This window comes from Camelina sativa, unplaced genomic scaffold (assembly GCF_000633955.1).
Source record: "Camelina sativa cultivar DH55 unplaced genomic scaffold, Cs unpScaffold00549, whole genome shotgun sequence".
Lineage (NCBI taxonomy): Eukaryota > Viridiplantae > Streptophyta > Magnoliopsida > Brassicales > Brassicaceae > Camelina > Camelina sativa.
In genome coordinates, this window is record NW_010921726.1 from 26,864 (window position 1) to 51,499 (window position 24,636).

Here is a 24,636-nt window from a genome sequence, read left to right on the forward strand (position 1 = left end):
CTTAGACATGCTGTAACTCCCCTTCCCGGGACTCCAGCACCACCGGCCTCACAATCCTGGCGAAACAGCTACATTCATAACCGCTCTGGTTTATAAAACCCTGACCCGTTGGTCAACACATCTAAAACCCGAGATTAAACCACCGTCAATCTCTCGAGGTCTACATTCAATCGGGTTGTTTATACTCACGTCCTAGGTATTGCTTGCTCCCAAATCCACCACCCTTAGGTCGCAACCTTCAAGCCATACCGATCTCGCTCTCAGACTAGCGTCTTCGAGTTATACCGTCTCACTCTTGGAACACAATCCTCAAGATCTCGGTATCAGGAGAACTACTCATCCCCTCAGGAGAACATAATCCCCTCTGCCACTCTCGGAGCCCCCAGCCCCTGGAGCTATCGGTATTCAGGAGAATCCCCATCCCCTCAGGAGCAACAATCCTTAACCACTATAAACATCTCCCGACCAAAAGTACCTCATGTGGTCCAAGTATAACATTGCAATGTTATGCCTGCCCACTCAACTTCTAATATCCAACTGGATTAACCACCAAGCTACAAAAATATCTGCTCCAACTGCAGATACCCACCTATCCGCCTCTCTAGGCTTGATACCTCTTGAGAATAATCTCATACCGGTCATCTATAATTACTCATCCTCTTAACATAAGATAGAAACTCCTCAACATCTGCAGCCCTCGGCTGCACCCCGCCACATGCGGTACAACTGGAGCCTACACTGGTACCCATCTCAATAACAGCTCCAACAGCACGCCAATAGCTCCGCCAAGCGATCAACTCGACCCTGGGCTCCACCTGCTGCAACCCCACCTCTGGGTTCCCAGCACCCCCGGCACGCTCACCGGCTAACCCCCTCTGGTCCCTCCTGATACGCTTGCGACCCTCTGACATACCTCCTCATAGAACTCTGGACCCCACACTCGCTGGCCTCGGGACCCGCCCGAACATGACCACGACCACGTTCCCGTCCACGACCAACAACTCAAACACCTTTAACCACTGCACTTCCAAGAACAGAGGCTAACAAGCAATCTTAACATATCACAAAAACATAAACTCACCGTGGAATCACACTGTCGGCTCGAAGAGGATGTTCTAAGACTCCATGTTACACACAATTGACTAACTCACATAATCAATCAATACATGCAATCCCAAACATCACAACAGAAACCTAGTGAACCCAAACCTAGAACCGTAAGGGCTCTGATGCCAAAATGAAAGGACCGACCTTTTTTTTTTAAGAAAATAAATAGTAAATAATAATAAATATAAATAAACTACAACTAGTGGTCCCATATCCACTAGCCACCTAACCACAATCACAATCAACAGCGGAATCACAATACCATTAACAATATCCAATAATAAAACCAACACTATAGCATAAACAATATCCAATAACCAATCATCAGAAAACATTAAATCAGCAACCTAACAATGTTTCTAACAACTCGACTCTAGCAACCTAACAATGCCAGACAACATCCAATCGAGTCCCTGGAACATCCTCCTCTTCATCGCCTTGATTCCACGATCACACTTTGCCTTTACCTGTACCACAAACACATATTGAGATGCATGAGTATTTGATAAACACTCAGTGAGGAAATCCTCCCATCTACTGGGCTATACACACAAGCAATAAGATCTCTACATGCCACAATCAACAATCAATAAAACGAACCAGGCAATACACAAAGCATGCAACATCCGTCGTAGCTGAAAGAAGGGTGTCGACCGACACCATACTGGTGTCGACCGACACCCTGCTCGACACTCCCGAAAACCCTAGTTTGTGTCGACCGACACCTCCACAAGGCATCGGTCAACACTCACCAAAGTCTCGAACCGCCCTCGCGTTGGTGTCGACCGACACCCCAACTGGTGTCGACCGACACCGATACCGAACAGCGATTTCCTTCGATCAATAACTCCGAATCTCGCCTCCAATCCGCTCCATGCACTCCCAGAAGCCAAACCCAGCCAAAGCAGCGACGAAATACCATAGAGAACTCAAAGAAACAACCACATAAGCACCAAATCACATAAAATCTAGAGATCTTAGCTTAGATAAGCCATGGTCATGCACTCACCTCTTTGCAGGAAGATTCAGACCAAAAGCAACGAATCCAACCCTCCTAGCAAGCTTCTAGATCCTTCCTAGCTTCCAATCTCTCAAGAACAGTCAAGAATCTCACCAAAATCACCAAAAACCTCAAGAACACACTTTTCTCCTCTTTTTCTCTCAAAAGCGTTAAACGGCGATAATAGAACTTCCCAAAACCCTTCTGGTCGACAAAACACTTAAATATCACGGTTTAGTGGTTTTCCCTAAACCAAATCGGTCCAAATCGATAATACAATCGAACCGGTCAAACCAGAAACACAGTGGTGTCGACCGACACCCCCTTGGTGTCGATCGACACCCACGCCCAAAACGCACAATTCGGTTCGCGGGTGTTACAGTTAGGCCAACGATGGACATTCGACATTAGAACCTTTAAAATTATGTTTTCATGAGATATGAATATGGAATGAACCTTTCTAGGGATAAAAGGTCAGAAGATTGACAACTCTTCCAGCAAGTTTCTTCAGTCATTTTTTGTTACCATGTGATATATTGTTGATTTGCCAAAAAAACATTATTGCGACACTAAAAAATATATGGTATAGATAGATTAGTAAAATAAGTATGGCGTTAATATAGACTTATCTTTTAAACTTCAAATAATTATATATATATATATATATTCAATAATTTTTATTGATAAAAAATTTAAACAAAAATACCGCACAAATTCATATAACAAATATATATTATCTTCTACAATAGATATGTTGCATATAAGTTAGTAAAGTAAGTTTAGTGTTTATATAGATTTATACTCAAAAGTCTGAATGATTATATTTAATCTCAAGAATTTATATTAATATAAAATATTTTAATTTAAAATCTTGCACGTGCGTGGATACAAATTCTATTGTCAAAATAAACTTCCAATTGAATCACGAATTTATGAATATATCCACACAAATCATCATTATATATCAAATTTAACTAATCATTTTATCCCTTTTAGATGTAACGTAAGACATGTTGTCTAAATACTTGGTGGATTCGAGTTTGAAAGAGCTTGCCCAGATTATCTCCCAGAAAACTTAACTTACGATAGTTTCCAAAAAAAAATCTGACAAAGGAAGGGCCATGAGAAGTAGATAAAGAGGAGATGATCATAAGATATAAGTGGTGGTTGAAGAAAAGAATAGCAGAACGACATGAAAGAAACGCCTAGATCGAGTGAGAGAGAGGAAGATTTGTGATCGCATGCAAAAATTAAATTTTTATACACATGTTTTACCGTATTCAATTTTTTTTTTCCACAAACACAAGTACAGTACTTGACTTTTTTTCCCCAAGAGAGATCTCTTTTCTTGAAACAAACAATCGGATTTCTTGATTATATTAATTGAATTATTTCGATACTGTATGCATGATGATACTATATGAGGAAATATAAATAAATGTGATTTTTGGATTAGATAGTACAAACCTTCTGCCTTATCAGATAAATATAAACTTTTGACAACATCGGATTGTATATTAAAACTTGGGAAATTTGATTTGAAAGGATGTTTTTTCTTGATTTTGTCTAGCTTTCTACGCTAAATTTACTATTATGCCTAAACTATTCTTTAAAAAAATAAAACTAACTTTTAAGCAATTTTGAAATTTCAATTTCCTAAAAACAAATTCTAGAAATAAGAAAGAGGTTGACATAAGGTGTTTTGATGACAATATGGTGTTTTAACATTGAAAAACAATGATTCTGTAACATTTAGAATACATTTTCTACTAATTGTATATATTCTGAAGATATTAGATTATAAATTCTACATACTATACATGTTCTAAATAATGTAGATTAAAAATTCTACGCACTCTACTTGTTCTGAAAACTTTAGAATAAATATCTCTTCTAAAACTTTTAGAAGTCGGATTTTGTATGTGTTCTACAGAAACTAGAATATATATTATACACATAACTCTATATTCTACAAATTTTAGAATTTGTTTTCTTCACATTATACATATTCTACCGAAGTCAGAATATGAAATCTACATTTTATCATTTGTCCTACGAAAATTAGAACACTAATTCTACACTTTACTCTATGTTCTTCATAATTTAGAAAGTATATTCTACAACTATGTTAAACAAGGAAACTGAATCCTAAATTAAAGGAAACAAAATATTTACGTAATGCCGAAATTATGCAAATCATAAATATTCTTAAGATTACGTTCTAACACGTTTAGAAAACGTGTTCTGAAAACATTATTAATCGATTACCTTAGGTTTAAGGGAGATTTTTTCATTCTTTTCGTTACTTTTCTATGCTTGTCAACCCAAAATTTTATGTTCTTTCATTCAAGAGTTCATTTTGCAATATGGGTATACAGTCGCCGGTGAGTGAACGGTAGATCTGTTATCGGCAGCTTCGAGAGAGAGAGAGAGAGAGAGTTGGGGAAAAAAATGGGAAATAAATTTGGGGAAAAAATCCCTAAAATCTTGTGTTCCAAGATAGAGAGAGAGAGAGAGAGAGAAAGAAAGAGCTGTGGGATTTAATTTTGAAAATATTTTATAGTTTCTTAATTTAAATTAAGGAAATTAAATTTCTTTCCCTATAGTATTGTAATTAGGGGTATAATCGAGTATTTTTGTATTGTAAAACCCAATATACCAAACTTAAAAAAAAAAGGGCATAGTCGGACAAAATCAAGAAAAAACGTCATTTTAAATCAAATTTCCCTTAAAATTTTTCAATCCCATTAACTTTTGACCAAAAATAAGTTTAAACGAGCTAATTTGAAAGAAAAAAATGAACAACACAAAACTACTATCTACTCGTAAAACAATCGTGAGACTAAACTAACAGACGAAGAACGAGGTGATATGGAAGAGATGGGAAAATTTCGAAGGAACCTCACACACCGAAACCAACACATATGTAGTTCTCGGCACATCATGTCTTTAATTCGCCATGAACATTGAAACGACCTGATCCGTTTTTTTTTAAATAATAATAGATATAATATATAATTAAGCATCCTATACTACTTAATTAAACCAACCCAAACCACAGCTCATTAATGAGCCAATAACAACCATTAAGCACAGCGGAAACACAACAATAATACAAAACTATCATATCATCAATACAATAACATTCCTATCCAATCTATCCAGCAACCTAACATAACTCTAACCAAGGTTCAACCATAAATAATATAACCAACATCACACAAACGAGACCCTAAATCATCCTCCTCCTCATCACCATGATTCCACGCTACACATTACCTGCACCACAAACACAATGAGATGCGTGAGTATTACCAGAAATTCCCAGTGAGACGATCCTCCCAACTACGAGCTATACACACAAGCAAATCAAGAGTACAACCACAAATAAACATAACAAACCAGCCATTGAACAGAACATCCAATAACACATTTATTACACCTACACAACTTCACACAAAACAAGTTATACAACCCAACCGCTTAGATAAGTTCATGGTCACACACTCACCTTAACAAGTGATTCTAACAACAAATATAACTAGGAGAGACTCTCCACGTACCTGAAACAGTCTAGAAATGTCCGTTAACTATTAAATCCCTCCGGTGAACAGCTAGCCCTAGACGTCGCGAAGCTTCCCACAAAATATCGTGCCAATCAGGATCCAGACGAGACCACGATCTCAATTACAATCTCCGATGGTTCCAACTCGCGTTTGAGAAAACGCGTCCAAATCTAGTTCTGTAAAAAGTAGAATGACGATGAAAGACTTGGGAATAAACCTACCAAATTTCATTACCTTTGACAACGATTTGATATGTCAAAACTGTTTCCTCCCAAACCCTAACGATTCTTCCCCCTTTTGCTTTGAACACCAAAAATCAAGTTTACTCTCCCTTCTCCTCTTCTCACACGTGAATGAACACTTCTTCTCTTTGTTTTCTTTCATTCATTCACGACAATAACAGGAAGGAGGCGTCCTCTTATTAACAAAAAGGGTTTTTGGTTTAATTATAATAAACCATGATTTACTTAGATTAAACCAAGATTTATTTAAACTAGAATTAATTAAACCATCCTTTGATTTAATTAATAAATTGACCAGCTTAGTAAACCAACCGCAAATTAAACCGACTTCACTCCAATTCTCGATATAAACTTCCATATTTCATATTTTTCGGGACACAGGCGTTACAATTCTCCCCCACCAACAAGGATTCGTCCTTGAATCCCACAACACTGTCCATCCGCCAAGGACCTCCGTGCAACCATCACCACGGCCCGCACATCCTCCGATAGGACTGAACACTGTCAGCCAAAGTTTTCTGTGCAACTGTCGCAACAGCCTGCACATCCACGTGACTCAACGGTCCACACAACCCTGACTCCACTTGTCAGCACAACACAAAACACGAGGTCAGTCCCGACCTCCAAGGTCTACATCCAGTCACTATGCTCAATACCCACGTTCTAGACATTGTTTGCTCTCACACTCACACGTTCTCAGGTCGCAACCTTCGAACTACATCGCCTGCACTCTCAGACCGTCGTCCTCGAGCCATATCGTCTCACTCTCGGATCGTCACCCTCGAGATCTCAGTACCAGGGGAACTACTCATCCCCTCCGGGGAACTAATCATCCCCTAGGAGAACTAATAATCTCCTCTGCCGCTCTCAGGGTCGCAACCCGTCAAGCCCGCCGTGCACTAGGGGAACTAATCATCCCCTCAGGAGAACTAATCATCTCCGCAGGAGAACTAAACATCTCCTCCGGAGAACTAATCATTTCCTCATGAGCAAACAAGTCCTAACGTCTATAAGCATCTCCCAACTGGAACTACCTCTTGTGGTTCGCGTAAAACACCGCAATGTCCTACCAACCACCATATTTCCTCACCAGAATATCCCCCCACCATGACCATTCTTCAGGCCAACTCTAAAACATCTCAACCATTTGGGTGTTTACACACGCCCTTTCCAAATAGACAAGTTCTAACTATTCATAGAACTTCCTATTTATTTGCAACCGCACTTTCCATAAATAGGCAAGCTTTAACTATTCATAAAACTTACCATTTTTAGAACCCGCATATCTCGTAGCACCGTGACACCACCAATCAAAAATCCATGAGAACTGATCATCTCATCTGTGACCATTCTTCAGGTCAACCTCTGAACATTCCCGCCAGTCCAGGCATTTCATATCCCCTTTCCAAAAATAGATAAGTCCTAACTATTCATAGAACCTTCTATTTATGGAAAGTTTCCTTTACTAGAACTTTCTATTTAAGGAAACTTTCCTTTTCTGGAACTTTCTATTTACCTTTGCAACGACACTTTCCATAAATAGTAAAGCTCTAACTCCTGAAACACTTTCCATATTTAGTAACTTCCTATTTTTAGAAATTTTCTATTTCCAAAATTGCATCATCCTTTAATCCATTTCACATCAAGAATCAATAAGAACTAATCATCTTATTAAATCCTCTCCAACAACATTGTCAGTAAATCCGTAATACGGTCATCTCGGTCTGAGCAAAACTTGTTGTCACACTCGCAGCACCCGCTGGACCTCCAGCAACACCAGTAAGCACACCGGCCACACCCTCAGACCCCTACCTGACCAACATAAACCTGACCCTCCCAGTCAACACACATAAACTCCTTCCCCGAGATTGAACCCCCATCAACCCTGAGATCTGTGTCCGGTCTCAACCAAAAACCTGAGATTGAACCCCCATCAATCTCCTAAATCCACATCTAGTTACAATAGGAAATCTGAGATTAAACCCCCATCAATCTCCTTAATCCACATTCAATTACAATGCTTATCCCCACGTCCTTGACCCTTTTGCCCGCAACTCATCTGCTCTTAGGTCGCAACCTTCAAGCCATACCGATCTCACTCTCAGACCCTCCATCTTCGAGCAGTACCGTCTCACCCTCGGGATCTCTGTACCAGGAGAACCCCCATCTCCTCTGCCACCCTCATGACCGTAGTCCTTCGAGCTATCGGTATCTAGGGAACCCCCCCCCCATTCCCTCAGGAGAACCTCCATCTCCTCATGAGTTGTTCAGGACCCCCCGTCCCTTTAGCAAACGGTCATAACGTCTATAAGCATTTCTCCAAACGGAAGCACCCCCCGTGATCCGCGTAGAACATCTCAATGTCCTACCAACACCATAATCTCTCCCAGAATATCATCACTGTCATGGCCATCCCCAGGCCTCACTCCAATCATCTCAACCACTTTGGATGTTCCCCCGCACCCTTTCCAAAAATGGACAAGTTCTACTTCCCGAAAAACTTTCCATTTTTAGAAACCATCTATTTATGGAAACTTTCCACTTATAGAAACTTCTATTTCAAGAAACTTCCCCCAACACCACCGCTTCACGGAAATTCCGTACTCCGAACACCACCTCATCTTGTTAAACAGTGGCACTTCAGCCACCCTGGACAAAGTTAGTGTCCAACTTAACTTCTCGGAAATCCTTTTCCAACACATCCACTTTCATAAATCACCGCCAACGATATTTCCCGATACCAGCATGATCCATCAATTTACAACAACTTGTCAATAGCCAACTGCACCTCCCGTACAGAAGTTAAAAACACTACACAACTAATAACTTACCGTGGAATCTCATTGAAGGCTCGAAGAGGATGATACTAGGACTCCATACCACATGCAAATTGACTAACTACTCATAATCAATTTCATCACACAACATCTGCATCCAACAATAGGAAAATAATTCAACCAATTAAATTTCCTTAAACCACTTTAAACCATAAGAGAACCGTAAAGGTTCTGATACCAAACTGAAACGACCCGATCCGTTTTTTATAAAATAATAATAGATATAATATATAATTAAGTATCCTATACTACTTAATTAAACCAACCCAAACCACAAATCATCATTGAGCCAATAACAACCATTAAGCACAGCGGAAAAACAACAATAATACAAAACTATCATATCATCAATACAATAACATTCCTATCCAATCTATCCAACAACCTAACATAACTCTAACCAAGGTTCCAACATAAATAATATAACCAACATCACACAAATGAGACCCTAGATCATCCTCCTCCTCATTGACATGATTCCGCGCTACACATTACCTGCACCACAAACACAATGAGATGCGTGAGTATTACCAGAAATACCCAGTGAGACGATCATCCCATCTACGAGCTATACACACAAGCAAATCAAGAGTACAACCACAAATAAACATAACAAACCAGCCATTGAACAGAACATCCAATAACACATTCATCACACCTACACAACTTAACACAAAACAAGTTATACAACCCAATCGCTTAGATAAGCTCATGGTCACGCACTCACCTTAACAAGTGATTCTAACAACAAATATAACCAGGAGAGACTTTCCATGCGCCTGAAACAGTCCAGAAACGTCCGTTAACTATTAAATCCCTCCGGTGAACAGCTAGCCCTAGACTTCACGAAGCTTCCCACAAAATATCGTGCCGATCAGGAACCAGCGAGACCACGATCTCAGTTACAATCTCTGATGGTTCCAACTCGCGTCTGAGAAAACGTGTCTCACGAAACTGCCAATAACTCATCGAGTTTAAATCCAAATCTACTTCTATAAAAAGTAGAATGACGATGAAAGACTTGGGAATAAACCTACCAAATTTCATTACCTTTGACAACGATTTGATATGTCAAAACTGTTTCCTCCCAAACCCTAACGATTCTGCTCCCTTTTGCTTTAAACACCAAAAATCAAGTTTACTCTCCCTTCTCCTCTTCTCACACGTGAATGAACACTTCTTCTCTTTGTTTTCTTTCATTCATTCATGACAATAACAGGAAGGAGGCGTCCTCTTATTAACAAAAAGGGTTTTTGGTTTAATTATAATAAACCATGATTTAATTAGATTAAACCAAGATTTATTTAAACTAGAATTAATTAAACCATCCTTTGATTTAATTAATAAATTGAATAGCTTAGTAAACCAACCGCAAATTAAACTGACTTCATTCCAATTCTCGATATAAACTTCCATATTTCATATTTTCTCGGGACACGGGCGTTACAAACATATATAGGTTAGCCCTCAAATTAATCCATCTTCTACATGCAGCTTTTCTGCTGATGATATTGTCATTGATGCTGCTTCTCTAAAATCAAGTTTGACTAACTAGATATTCATCTGCGGTACACCGGGGGATTATTTTTTCATAAAAAGATATAATTTGTTTTATTGATTAACTATATATAACTAATGTTTAATTGTATTTTTTAAGATGTACAACTTTACAAATATAGATATATTAGTTAGTATAGAAATTTAAAAGTGTTTTGTTTGAGATTTATTGTTTTATATTATTGTATAAGTGTATAACATACAATTAAATAAGTAGTGATTTATAGAAGGAATATATTGTGTGTTTTTTTTAATTTACAGATAGTAGTATTTTTATTATTTTAAATTGTTTAGATATATGTACAGGATAATTTTGTATTGTAGTTTTGTATGTTTTATATATATAAAGAATCAGTTAACTTTGTTGTCAAAAAAAAAAAAAAAATCAGTTAACTTTAGTATATGTAGTTTTGTTGTGAAATACAAATAAAAGTTGTTAACAGTTATTTGTTGAGATTGACATGAATTCCACATTGTTTTTCTTTTAATAACCTTTGGTTATTAAAATGGACCCACTATTCTTGCCCTCATACCAAAGAAGAAAGAGGTTAAAGAAATGAAGGACTACAGGCCAATCTCCTGCTGTAATGTGATATATAAGGTGATATCTAAGATTCTTGCAAATCGGCTTAAACGGCTCCTCCCTGCTTTCATCTCCCCAAATCAGTCTGCTTTTGTTAAGGACCGTCTCCTCATGGAGAATGTCCTCTTGGCTTCAGAGATTGTAGCTGATTATCACAAAGATACTGTGTCTCCAAGAAGTGCGGTCAAAATTGATATTTCAAAGGCTTTTGATTCTGTACAATGGCCGTTTCTACTTAGTATCCTTCGCACACTGAACTTTCCGTCACAGTTTGTTCAGTGGGTTGAGCTCTGTGTCACCACTGCCTCGTTCTCGGTTCAGGTCAATGGTGAGCTATCCAGACTCTTTCGTAGTGCGCGAGGACTACGACAGGGCTGTTCCTTGTCCCCATATCTCTTTGTCATATGTATGCAAGTGTTATCGGCAATGCTAGATAAGACAGCAATGGAGAGGCAAATTGGTTACCATCGGAGATGCAAGAACATTAGACTCACACATTTGTGTTTTGCTGATGATCTCTTGGTGTTTACAGATAGGACAAAAACGTCAATAGAGGGCATTCTTCAGGTTTTCCATGATTCTGCGGGTTTCTCTGGACTAAATATTAGTCTCGAAAAATCTACACTCTATATGGCCGGTGTTGCAGTAAGTGATAGAGAGACGATCCTCAATTCTTTCCCTTTTGCATCAGGAACTCTCCCAGTCCGTTACCTAGGTTTACCTCTTCTCACAAAGAGAATGACCACATCGGACTATTCACCATTGCTCGAACGTATTCGAGAAAAATTTAGCAACTGGACAGGGAGATATTTATCGTTTGCAGGGCGTCTTCAACTCATAAAATTTGTCATTCACAGCCTGACAAACTTTTGGATGTCAGCGTTCATATTACCAGCGGCCTGTATCAAAGAGATAGACAGTCTGTGTGCTGCATTTTTGTGGTCTGGACCTTCACTCAGTACAAAAAAGCAAAAGTTTCTTGGATTGATGTTTGTCTCCCGAAAGAAGAGGGTGGTTTGGGGTTGCGATCTCTGAAAGAAGCAAATCAAGTGAGTTGTTTGAAGCTTATATGGAGGATGTTGGCTATGAACTCATTATGGGTGAACTGGCTTCAGACTTATCTCCTCAAAAAGGGTTCTTTCTGGTCTATCAAGGAGAATTCTACGGCAGGCTCGTGGATGTGGAGAAAATTGCTTAAGTATCGTGCCTTGGCAACTGATTTTGTACGGTATGAGGTTAAGAATGGAGCTCACACCTTCTTCTGGCATGATAACTGGTCGCCACTGGGTTGTTTATTTAGCATCACCGGACCAAGAGGAACCATTGAGCTGGGAATTGGTCTCCACGCCACTGTTGCGGAGGCACTCACGCATCGCCAACGACACCATAGAGTGGAACACCTGAATCAGCTGGAGACAGCTCTTGCAACCATTCGTAACAGAGGACTACTGGAAACAGAGGATGTTGTTCTTTGGAAAGGTAAAGGAGATCAGTTCAAGGCAAAATTTAGTACAAAGGAAACTTGGGAGCATATCCGGATACCTCGTCAAAAGCAGCCATGGGCTGAGGGTATCTGGTTCTCACAAGCTACTCCCAAGTACTCATTTATAGCCTGGTTAGCCACACTAAACCGCCTGACAACTGGAGATCGTATGCGGCATTGGAATTCACGGGTCGATCACTCCTGCTCACTCTGTCTTTCACCGCTTGAAAACCGCAACCACCTATTCTTCACATGCTCTATCTCAGCAGAAGTTTGGACGGGGTTGATCTCTAAGTTACTTCCACAACAGTTTACCACCGACTGGGACAGAAACCTGGCTCTCTTAACGGACGCTTCCTTGGGACCTGCTACTCTGTTTCTACTACGCTATGCCTTCCAGGCAGCGATTTACACACTCTGGCACGAGCGCAACAGACGTCGTCATGGGGAACCACCACTGGTCCCTGCTCAGCTCATCAAACAACTTGACCAACAGATACGGAACAGGTTGCTCTCAGTCCCTGCAAATGGCAAACTAGCAAGATGTATGGAGAGGTGGTTGGATTCCCGCTAATCACCCAAAAATAAGTTCATTCTTTCTCAAGATGTAATCTAGATTTCTTTCGACAAAGACTTAAAACCAAGTTGCACTAGATGTAAACAATACTTTTTCGAATAAATTTTACATTTTATTCAAAAAAAAAAAAAAAATGGACGCAAGATGTATGTATATAATTTGTTTAGAAAATGTTTCTATGGAGAAAATATTGTTTTGTAAAATTGAAAAATTAATATTAAATAAATTTATTATAAACTTAATATTTAATGTTAAAAGAAGTGGTTCCCATTGTTTTGGAAATTTTAAAGGATGAGAAATTTTGTTCCCAAAATTTGAAATTTAATATTAATAAATTAAATAAAAAATAAATTAATAATTAATGTTAATGGTATGCTTGTAAATAGGTTCCAACTCCAGGATTTATTTGCTAAATGTATCCAAAAATATATATATAGATATACTCATTTATTAATCAGTTTTTAGAATCTAAACAAAATACAGGATATTTGAAATGTTTTGGATTAAACCATTAATGGTCCGATCGGGTTAGAAGAAACCAAGGCTGCAAATGGATGCACAAAATTGAACAAAATTGAAAAAATAGATTGAACAAAATTGGGTTGAATAATATTCAATTCATTCATTTTCAAAATAGTGGTTGAACAAGTTGAAGATTTTTTGCTGTAGGATTAGTTTATTTTTTCAACTTTTTGGGTTGAACGGGCTGAATAGTTTTTTCCAACATCTTCAACCTTTACAATGCAAATGGTGAAAATTGGTTGAATAATTTTTTTCAACCTGTTCAATCTCTTCAACCGTGCAACCATTTGCAAGGCAAGTTGGTCTTTCTACTTTCATCTCACCCCCTATTAAAAACGTCTCAGTTCCAAATCTTATCAAAACCCTAATTAAGCATTTGATCCGTAATCCGTTTGATGTAAGCTTATTTGAGAATTCTCTGTACTTGATGGATAGTTTTGTTTAGGGTTAGGTTAGGTCAAGTCGAACTTCTATGAATTATAAATCCAAATTGTTATCTCTGAATCTTTCGTTTTTTCTTTTTTCTTTATGCAGATAGAATGAAAGGGTTGAGTGAGAAATTAGAGAAAGATAGGATAACCGAATTACCTGATCCTTTAATCTGTCACATACTTTCTCATCTTCCAACAAAAGAAGCTGTTTCGACAAGCGTCTTATCCACCAGATGGAAGACTCTCTAGCTTTGGGTTACTCGTTTCGAATTTGATTTCACAAAACGGATCCAAGATTTAAGATCATTTGCGAATTTTGTTGAGAGGTTTTTCGATCCCAGTAGGGTTTCTTTCATACACAAACTCAAGTTAACTATTGATGATCATGAGACCTCTTATCCCACCTCATTGATTGATGTTGCAGTAAAGCGTAAGATTCAACATCTAGATGTTCTGTATCGGAGATCTATGTATTTTTATATGATCCCCATAAGCCTTTATAGTTGTGACACACTGGTATCTTTGAAACTTAGCCAAGTGGAATGGTTTAGGGCCGAGTTTGTTTCCTTACCGTGTTTGAAGACTATGTATTTAGGCTGCAACATGTTTTCTAATGAAGCCACTTTCGAGAGACTTGTATCATGTTGTCCTGTCTTAGAGAAGTTAAAGATTAGGGTAACTCAGAATGATAGAAATGTCTATCGAGTGCACTCTTCGTCACTGAAGATGCTCACTTTTATGCGAGCTTCATGTTTTCAGGTTGATAATGCTTCTGAAGTTATCATTGATGCTCCTCTACTATGCAGTTTGAGAATCATTGATAGCGCATCAAATTTCAATATAGTAAACAGTTTGGAGTCCCTTGTCAAGTTAGATATTTCTTGGGGGAGAAGTCGCGTCAGCAGTTTACTGTCCAAGATCTCAAGGGTCAGGGATATGGCTATATCTTCTGCTACTATCAAGGTATATATATGTCATACTAGAAAGTAGGTTATGTATGCATTATTAATTTGAAATAAAAGATGAAGTTTCTATTCAATTCTATATGAAATGTACATGTAATTGTTACTATATATTGAAAATTAATTTTTATAATATTATGGTTTAACTACAATATTTTTATAGATATTTGTTATATAATGCTTCATAAAAGAATCATTTTGATAGAGAAAAAAAGTTAAAGTACACACAATATTGTTGAAAATATTTAAACAATTTGTTACTATAAGAATATGACCATTGTTTTAGTTACCGCAAAATCAATTTAATTTGGTATTTTCGTTAAGTAATTAAGATAAATTATATTTATTTACACTTTTTTTTTTGAAAAAACTGATAAGTAGTCTAAAAATAAAATTGTAAAACCTTACTATATAATTACTTTGATAGATAATCTAATGTTGTTCTATATATTAATTTTACTTTCATAATCTAAAAGTAATATTTAACAACAAATAATTTTAAAAGAAATACGTTCTCTTATAATCCATTTTAAATAATATCCTTATATATATACAAAGTAACTAAAAAATTTTAAACCCTAAACTCCAAATACTAAACATACTAAACATTATCTCTCAATCATTCTTGAATTAATTTGCCTCAACTTTTTATGTTTTGTGAATGATTTCATAAATAAAACATTTAACTTTTATAGATTTTATACTATGGAGTATTGATGTACCATTTTTTCCATTGCTTGCTTTTTTTACAATTCACTTTACCTCTGTATAATAAACTTTTATTTTGCTCGGTCCAAACGTTTGAAGTCCCTTTGATATGCCTCCATCTTCATGGATAGTGATTCTCCACAATCTGGCCAATATTGTAATATGAAACAAAATCCTTTTCATCCAACAAAATGAAAATGTTGCCACAAATCATATTCCAGCCTTCTTTCCATTGGACTTTTTTTTGTCAATATATAATCGACAAGGCCTGATTCATACTCAGTCCCTACTAAGAGAGATAACACGACTTAGTGGAATCGAGCTCCTGTGGGATCGGTCGCAGAGGTGGTACTGTAAGCACTTGACTAAAAACACTTCCCATCATTTAAAATGTTTAAAAATATATGGGACTATATTAAATGGTTATATTAGACAATACTCCCTTTGTTCCAAGTTAATCCATATTTTAGGATTTTCAAACATATTAAAAAAAAAACATACTTACATTATTTTTTGTGATTAATGAATTTCAACCAATAACATTCAGTTCTTTTTTTTTTGAAATTTACAATTTGTCATTAATTACTTATTAAAAATATCTAGAAAACCTAAAAATTGTTTTTTTGTGCAACATTTGTTTTTCTCTAGAAAATGGATTAATAAGAAATGGATGGAGTAGATTTTAGTGAGGAAAATATATTGTGACTATTATAATATACATATTATTTGATGGCTTTAAAACATAATATAAATTTGTGGTCTAAGGTTGTTTAGTCTGCTTGTCCTCCAGAACTGGTCTGGCTCCAATCTCGATAAGATGTTAAAACAAACACATAAACCTAAAATAAAGACGTTTAACTAATTCTCAGGAAAGTTAAAATAATGTCTACATATATAAAAACCAAGGGTAAATTTTTATTAAAAAGTAAATAAAGGAATTTAGATTAAAATTTACTTAATCATTTTTTTTAAGAATCTACTTTCTTGTATCTTGACAAGACTTTAGCTGAACCTTTAATATCCATTGATTCCATTCCATGGCTTCCATATAATATAGTTTTAATATTTGAGAGTAAATTTGAGAGTAAATTTGAGTCTAAGTATTTAAGTAAATGTCTGATAGATGTTACTCTTAGGTTCAAAATATTTTATTAACAGTTACAAATTTGGAAATTAGGGTATTTGGTGTCATAACAGTTATATTTTCCTAACTTTACATAAGACAGCGACATTTGGCAGCGTATATTTTTGACACATGTCCTCACTTCTCAATTATTAATTTATTTTTCTCAAAACTATATACATTATTTTTCATATTCACTATATTTAAATGATATTTCTGTCCTAAAAATATATTGACATTTATATATGTATTATCCTTTTAGTCATTATATATAGATATCATTTATCAATATCTTATATAATTACCATAACATTAAAATTTTGCAAATAAAAAAGAATTATTAATATTATAATTTTGGACAAAATAAATTTCCAATTATTAATGATTTAATATTAGTATCATAATTTCAGAAAAATATAATGTGATGGTTATTAAACTCTTTACTAATTTCAAGCTATAATAATATTATAATATTATAATAATTATTTGTTGACAAAAAAATTAGAATATTTGCTTCACATTTTTGTGTCAAAAGATCAAATCAATTTATCCTAATATAATTTAAAGATATAAAACAACATGATATTTTATCTTTCTTTAATAGTAATCATTAATACAATTTATTGCATATTAATTCTTTAAAATGTAACTCCAATGATATTTGAAAATTTTTTAAAACAAATCTTTCATCATATGAATACACTTTAATGTATTAACTGTAATACAATTTGTGTTTTAATATTTGTAAATATTTTATTAACAGTTACTCTCTTTAATGCATGGTAAAAGCAATTTGTAACCCACTACATGATATTAAATATTAAATTTTAATATATTTTCCATATAAGGAATAATCAAACTTAATGATTTAATTAATACTATTTTAAATATGTCACTTACAGTTTTCTAATGAAATAAATAGATAGAAAATCAAGAAAGTCAACATATATGAAAATCTTCTTATATATATGATTTGAACATGAGAACAATTCTGAAATGCTCTTGACAAGATTGATTTTTTTTTTGTCAACATGAGAACAAATCTTTTTTTTTTTAAAGTTGATATGTGTATTGATATAAAAGAAGAAGCTATTGTTGTGTAATTTATCATAATTTAATAGGATTTGAGAGGAAGTATGGAACTGACTAACTTTATTGTCTACTCAATGAAAGAAAATATTATATGATTTTAAAACGTGTGAAAATTAAGGTTTATAAAATTACATTAAGGCTTAATCATAATCATGTATTTAAACTATTTCATTTCTCATCCAAGATATGATTTTTATTATGATATTTTCTTTTATTATAAAATAGTGTATTTTTTTACTTTAAGGATGAAGGACAAATTAAATAAAATGTAAGAAAAATGTTTAAAATAGATGTATCAAATATCAGTTATTTATTAGTAAATGTTATAGAATATTACATTTCTTATCATATACATAATATGAGATTTTATTATAAAATAATTTGATTTTGTTTGACAATAAAATTTAAGATATAAAAGTGGATTTAAAAATATATGTCAATTGTACTAACATTAGGAAGAGAACTATGACTATTTGGAATTGAAAATGATATAAATTTGTTAAATAATAAAATAGAAATAAAGGATGACAGATGTCGGTAAAAGAGAATGCCAAATGTTGCAGTGTGAGTAAAAGTTAGAAAAAACCTTCTCTTATTGTATAAGATATGTATGTATGGGACTTGCACATCTAGTGAAAAGTTATACTAACCCACAATACTTTATGTCTGTTATATCAGGATATTCATCAATATTCCAAATTAGAACCGCTTCCTCAATTTGGTTACTTGTCCCGCCTTAGTGTTACTTTCTTCACACCCAATTTGACTTTGTTGCCAACATTTCTTGAGAGCTGCCCGAATCTGAAATCCCTAGTCTTGGTGAGTAATCTGCTAACTAAACCCTATGATATTTTTCTTAAGTCTATGAAGTTTTTTTTTCCCAATATCATTTCATTGTGTTTCCCTCCTCTCCGTTTTCCTCAATATCAGATTGGTCGGAACCAGGAGCTAAGCGCCGAGGAGATGAAGCAAATTTGTTCTTCATTTGTCCCCAAGTGTTTGCTATCAAGCCTATCATCACTCGAGTATGTTGATATCAAAACTTAATTAGCGGACAAACAGTATATATGTTTTCTCTGATTATTTTGTGTGGATGGGCAAAGTTTAATATTTGTAGTAGTTTACCATTGGTTTAGCGTTGTTATTTTTTTTTTCCTTGCTTTCTGATTATCTTTTTTTTTCTTTTTCTTGAATTGACATAGCAGCAGTAACACTAGGCTCATTCTTCTAAGAGAACCAATATTCTCATTTTTTTTACACTAAATAAAAAAAACAAAAAACGAAAATTGAGTTTGGTTTTGTTTGTTATGGGTATAAGAAGAAACATAAAGTACCCAAAATCCGAGATTTATCGAACCGACGGATCCTATATTTTAGTGACATGTCCAATGGAATGTTATTGTTTTGAGATTCTTATCATTTTTTTTAAGATTAAAAGTGTGTACTTTTCAAAAATAAGAATTAAAATTAATCCTCTCCAATGGTAAAACTCTTATTGGAGTTTTTATTTTTGAAAAAAAAATATTATTTTTAAAATAAAATTTAATGAAACCATTGGTAAAATTGTTCCTATACCTTGTCGTATACCATTGTTGTACAAGTCCCTAATCTCTCGAACAACATCATTGTTCATCACCGCCTCCCAGTAGCAGTAGGCCCAAATTAACGGGGAAGCACCATCTTCAGTTCTTCACACTCCACCATCCCTCGTCGCAAGTGCAAACAGAGGTGACCCTGTAATTTCAAACCGTACGGATTCGCCTCTCTCACTCGCGTTTAGGTTCGTCTCTCTTGTTAATCGAATTTTGTTTCTTCATTTGTCTTTCTGATTTCGTGAGTAGAGCTAGAATGAGACTACTATTTTGGTCTCTGTGTTTGATGCAATTACTTAGGTTTTTTTTTTGGTTTTAGTAATTACTTAGGTTGATTAGGAAAGAAGCTATCTATGTGTTCTCAATACTTACGCCGTCATATCTTGTTTTTTGTTTTTTTTTTTTCGGATTTGGAAGCTACTGAAGTATTCATACAAATGTTTGGAAGAGGGGAAACGGAACAAGCTCGTTCCAAAGGGTTGAGTGAGATATTGAAGGAAGATAGGATAAGCCAATTACCCGATCCGTTGATATGTCAGATTCTTTCTTATCTTCCTCCAAAAGACAGTGTTAAGACAAGCGTTTTGTCAACCACATGGACAAGTCTCTGGCTTTTTGTTCCTAGTTTGGAATTGGCATGTTGGCACCTCCCAAATTCCAATGCCTTTAAGAGTTTTGGTGATAGGTTTTTCGATTCGGACAGGGCTTCATGCATAAACAAGCTAAAGTTAACTATTGATGAAAACGATGCATCTTATCTCACATCATGGATAGAGGCCTTGGTTAAGCGTAAGATACAATGTCTCTATGTTCGCCGTAGTCGAGGCAATTGTTTTCATGAGATGCCCTCAAGCATTTATGTTAGTGAGACACTTGTATCTCTAAAACTCTATGAGCTGACCTTGGTTAATGCCGAGTTTGTTTCCTTGCCATGTCTAAAGATCCTGCGTTTAAAAGATATTGTGTATCCCAATGAGGCTACTTTTGAGAGACTTGTCTCATCCTCCCCTGTCCTTGAAGATTTAAAGATTAACGTAGTATGGACTGATGGAAAAGTCTATCGGGTGCACTCCCGCTCACTGAAGAGGCTCCGTTTACAACGGAGTTCTTCTTTCCAGTTTGATTCTGCTCCTGGAGTTGTAGTTGATGCTCCTCTACTATCTGTTTGAGAATCGATGATCTCGATTCAGAAAGCGTTATAGTAAACAATGTGCAGTCCAATGCCAAGTTAGATATATCTCTCCACTTTGGGTTGGGGGATCTTGACGAAGCAAGCGTCTCATCAAGGATCAGTAGCATCCGGAAGTTTATGTCCGGGATCTTGACGGTCATGGATATGACGATATGTATATACACTTTCAAGGTATAAATATTTTGTATTGGACACTCCCATTAATTTTTCTATAATGAAAAGTAACTAACCTTGTCTGGTTTCAGATCATTCATCAGTATTCCAAAGTAGAACCGCTGCCTCAGTTTGATTATCTGTCCCACCTGCATGTTAAACTCGATATATCCGATTTGAAAGGGTTGCAAACTTTTATTGAGAGATGCCCGAATCTAAAATCCCTCATCTTGGTAATGATCAATGAGTTTTTTTTTTTTTTTCAGCTTTATAAAGACTTCAGGTATTTTTTCATCATGTTTAATCCTCTCCCTCTCTTTTTTCCTCAGGACTTAGATAATATACTTGCATATCTGCATTATGAGGAGATCAAATAAGTTTTCCGGCTGGGATCTCAAGGGTCATGGTGGATATGACGATATCTGCGGAAGCTTTCAAGGTACATATGTGTTGGAGATGCGCTAATATTATATTTTTCTACAGTGGAAATTTCTAACCCACAATATTTTCTGTTTGGTTACAGCTCATCTACCATTCCTCGAAATTAGAACCTCTACCTCAATTTGGTTACATGTCCCGTCTGTACGTTGTTAGTCTATGTGTATCCATTGTGAAATGGTTACCAACCTTTCTTGAGAGCTGCCCAAACTTGAAATCCCTTATTTTGGTAATGATCTGCTCAACCCAATGAGTTTTTTTTTTTTTTCTTTTTCTTGAATCTTTATGAAGCTTATCTATATCTTCTCACTGTGATTAAATCCTCTCTCTTTTTACTCAGTCATTGGATGACTTTGACCAGATGCATTCTGAGGAGAGAAATCAAATAAGTTTTCCATCTGTTCCCGGGTGTTTGCTATCGTCGCTCGAGTTTGTTGAATTCAGTTGCACATTCTCAGCAGAAATGAAGCTGGTAAAGTACTTCCTAGAGAATTCAGCAATTCTCAAGAAACTCACTCTGCGTTTATATTATTGTCGAAGAAAGGATGACGTATTGAAGGAACTCCTCAAAATCCCAAGACGCTCTAGCACTTGTCAAGTCATCATACTGTGACTGGTGGAGAGTAGTGAAGATTTTCTTTGGAGTAAGATATGGATGAAATTGTTTGAAGCTACTTCTGCAAGAAATTGTGTTATTGTTGTTGTCGCATTGAAGTTTATTACTTTCTTGCTTTCTGTTTCTAATTTATTTGATGAGGTTTTTAGTCATTCTATTTCATTCCTTATGTTACTTTGCACTTTGTGATGTTGATTGGTAAGAAAAGGATACGATCATGCAGGAATTTGGTCGGACCTGCGCATCCCCGACATGTTGGTTTGTCACTGGTTCTGTTTGATGCCTTTCTGCATTTTGGTGACACAGGTTTTTCGATTCCAGTGTGGTTCCATACATACACAAACTCACGTTAACTCTTGGTAACAAACTAACAACGCAAGTAATGCAGCATTACGTGATGAGATGATTAAAAACTAATAGAACATATCAAAATTTTAAAATATAAAAAATTATTCAAATCTTATTTATATAAAATATGGTTTCAAAAGTTATTAACTCAACTAGATTAGGACCCGCGGTACACCGCGGGGCAAAATTATTTATAATTAAAATATTAAAATTATAAATTGTATTTGTTGGTTAAATATGTTATAATTATATAATAATTGTTAAATAAACTAATACCACAATATAATTTATTTTTTATATAATATTTATTTAAATTTAATTAGATATGTCTATTCTCTGATACTGACAGTGTTAACAAAATAATGAAATGATTTTTTACCCGTGTAACACCGAATTACTGATATTTTTTAATTTATATAAATATCAATAAAACCCGTCCTGCTATACAACCCCGTCCCGAGATATTTTAACTCACACTATATCATCTTAACTTTTAATATTTATTGTGTATCTACGGTATAATATTTATCATATTTAACTTTTTAAAAGTTTTAAATATTTTTTATATTTAACCTTTTAAAAATCTTTAAAATAAAGAATAAAAGTTTTAAAATCTTTAATGTTTTAAATAAACCAAATAAAAGTTTGAATGTCTGATAAATCACGAGTCTATTCATTTGTATTCAGAATCATTTAGTTAATTGAGAATATCATTAATGTCGTAGTTATTGCAATGTAATTTTCCAGAATTTTACAAATTCATTTTCCGGAAATTTTGTCTAGATTATTAGCAAAAGATTATATTTTCGCGGGTCCTATGAAATTTTAGACATCATTTTGTCTACAACCTAAATAAATGGAGACCTTTAAATTATGAATTATCAAGAGGCCCATAAAATACTAAGAGGTCTATATAAAATTGCTAGAGGTCGACAGAATTAATTGCATTAGTAGCATTAATTGCTAAAACTTTCCTTATTAGTATTTTTGAGCAAAAACTGCTGCAAAAATACTAGTATAGATGGAGAGATAAAAACAGCAAGACGTTTATACGGGAGAGATAAAACGGTAAGGCGTTTATAAGGAAGAGATAAAACGGTAAGGCCATTATTAATTCACATGAGTGGTCTAGGGCAAATTCACAACAGTGGTCTAGGGCAAGAAATCATTCTCGACATGAGACCGTCAACGTCAAGGAGGGCGAATAGTTTGATCTGCCGTGGTAATTAAACTCCATTCCGGTGTGTTCTTCTTCTTCTTCTTCTTCTTATACTTATTTTCCTTGATTTCTAGTTCATTTGAGAAATTTTGACTAGGGTTTGTGTCGCCATTCATCTTTCTCCGAGCTTTGTACGCATCTAGATTAGTATGATACAAGCTACGCATTATATTCAAAATTAGTTGGCTGTTTATGTAACTTTCAGTTTTTTTTTTCTTCTTTTGTTAAATTTGATGATGCAGATTATAGGTGTGTGCTGAGAAACAAAAATAATGGGTCGAAAGAAGAAAACCAAAATATGTGACAAAGTGTCACATAGGGAAGCAGATAGGATAAGCCAATTACCGGAACATTTGATATGTGAAATACTTTATCATCTTTCTACCAAGGATGCTGTAAGAACCAGTGTTTTGTCTACCCAATGGAGATATCTTTGGCTGTTGGTTCCTGGATTGGACTTAGAGCCATTCTCAAATTACAATACCCTTTATAATCCTGGTCTTGTATACGCAAATTCCGGGTCAATTTCTGTCGTAATGACATGTTTTTTCCCACCCAATGGATTGATGTTGTGATTACGAGTAAGATTCAGCATCTTGATGTTTGTTGTTTTCAGACTCTTCAGATACCCCCGAGCATATATACTTGTGAGACACTAGTACACTTACGACTCTGTTGGGCTTTCTTTCCAAATGCCGAGTTTGTTTCCTTACCTTGTCTGAAGATCATGCATTTAGAACGATTTTACTATCCCAATGAGGCCACGTTGGAGAAACTTATCTCAGGCTCTCCAGTTCTCGAAGATTTAAAACTCTTCCGAAGTTCGAATCATAATGCAATACAAGTTCGCTCTCATACACTGAAGAGAATCCATATCGATGAGTACACACAAGTTGTGATTGATGCACCTCTTACTCCAGTGTCTGAGGACTAAGGTTTACTTGACAAAGAACTTTGAGATCATCAATTCTGGTTTCTCTGGTAAACTAGATATTGATTCCGTAAAGGTATATAGTGAAAGCATGATTTGCGATATCCTCGCCGATACCACCGATACTTGGAGGGTCAGGGATCTAGTTATAAGTAATGTTATTTGGAAGGTATACTTCTCAACTTTTGAGCATTATTGTTTAAAAACCTTCCTCCACAAGACTTTCTCACCATAACATTTGTTTTTACCTGTTTATTTCTGCTACCAGGGAATAATTCAATACTTTAAATCAGGACCAGTGCTTCAGTTTCGTAACCTATCCCGCTTGAATGTTAAATTTTCTAAATCTGATCTTGA

General features: G+C 35.4%; 2 pseudogenes; both read left to right on the forward strand.

The window, feature by feature from the left end:
- Nucleotides 1-19,819: 19,819 nt before the first annotated feature.
- LOC104773463 lies at nt 19,820-21,778 on the forward strand (annotated as a pseudogene).
- A 1,842-nt stretch (nt 21,779-23,620) lies between these two features.
- LOC109131569 lies at nt 23,621-24,514 on the forward strand (annotated as a pseudogene).
- Nucleotides 24,515-24,636: the final 122 nt, after the last annotated feature.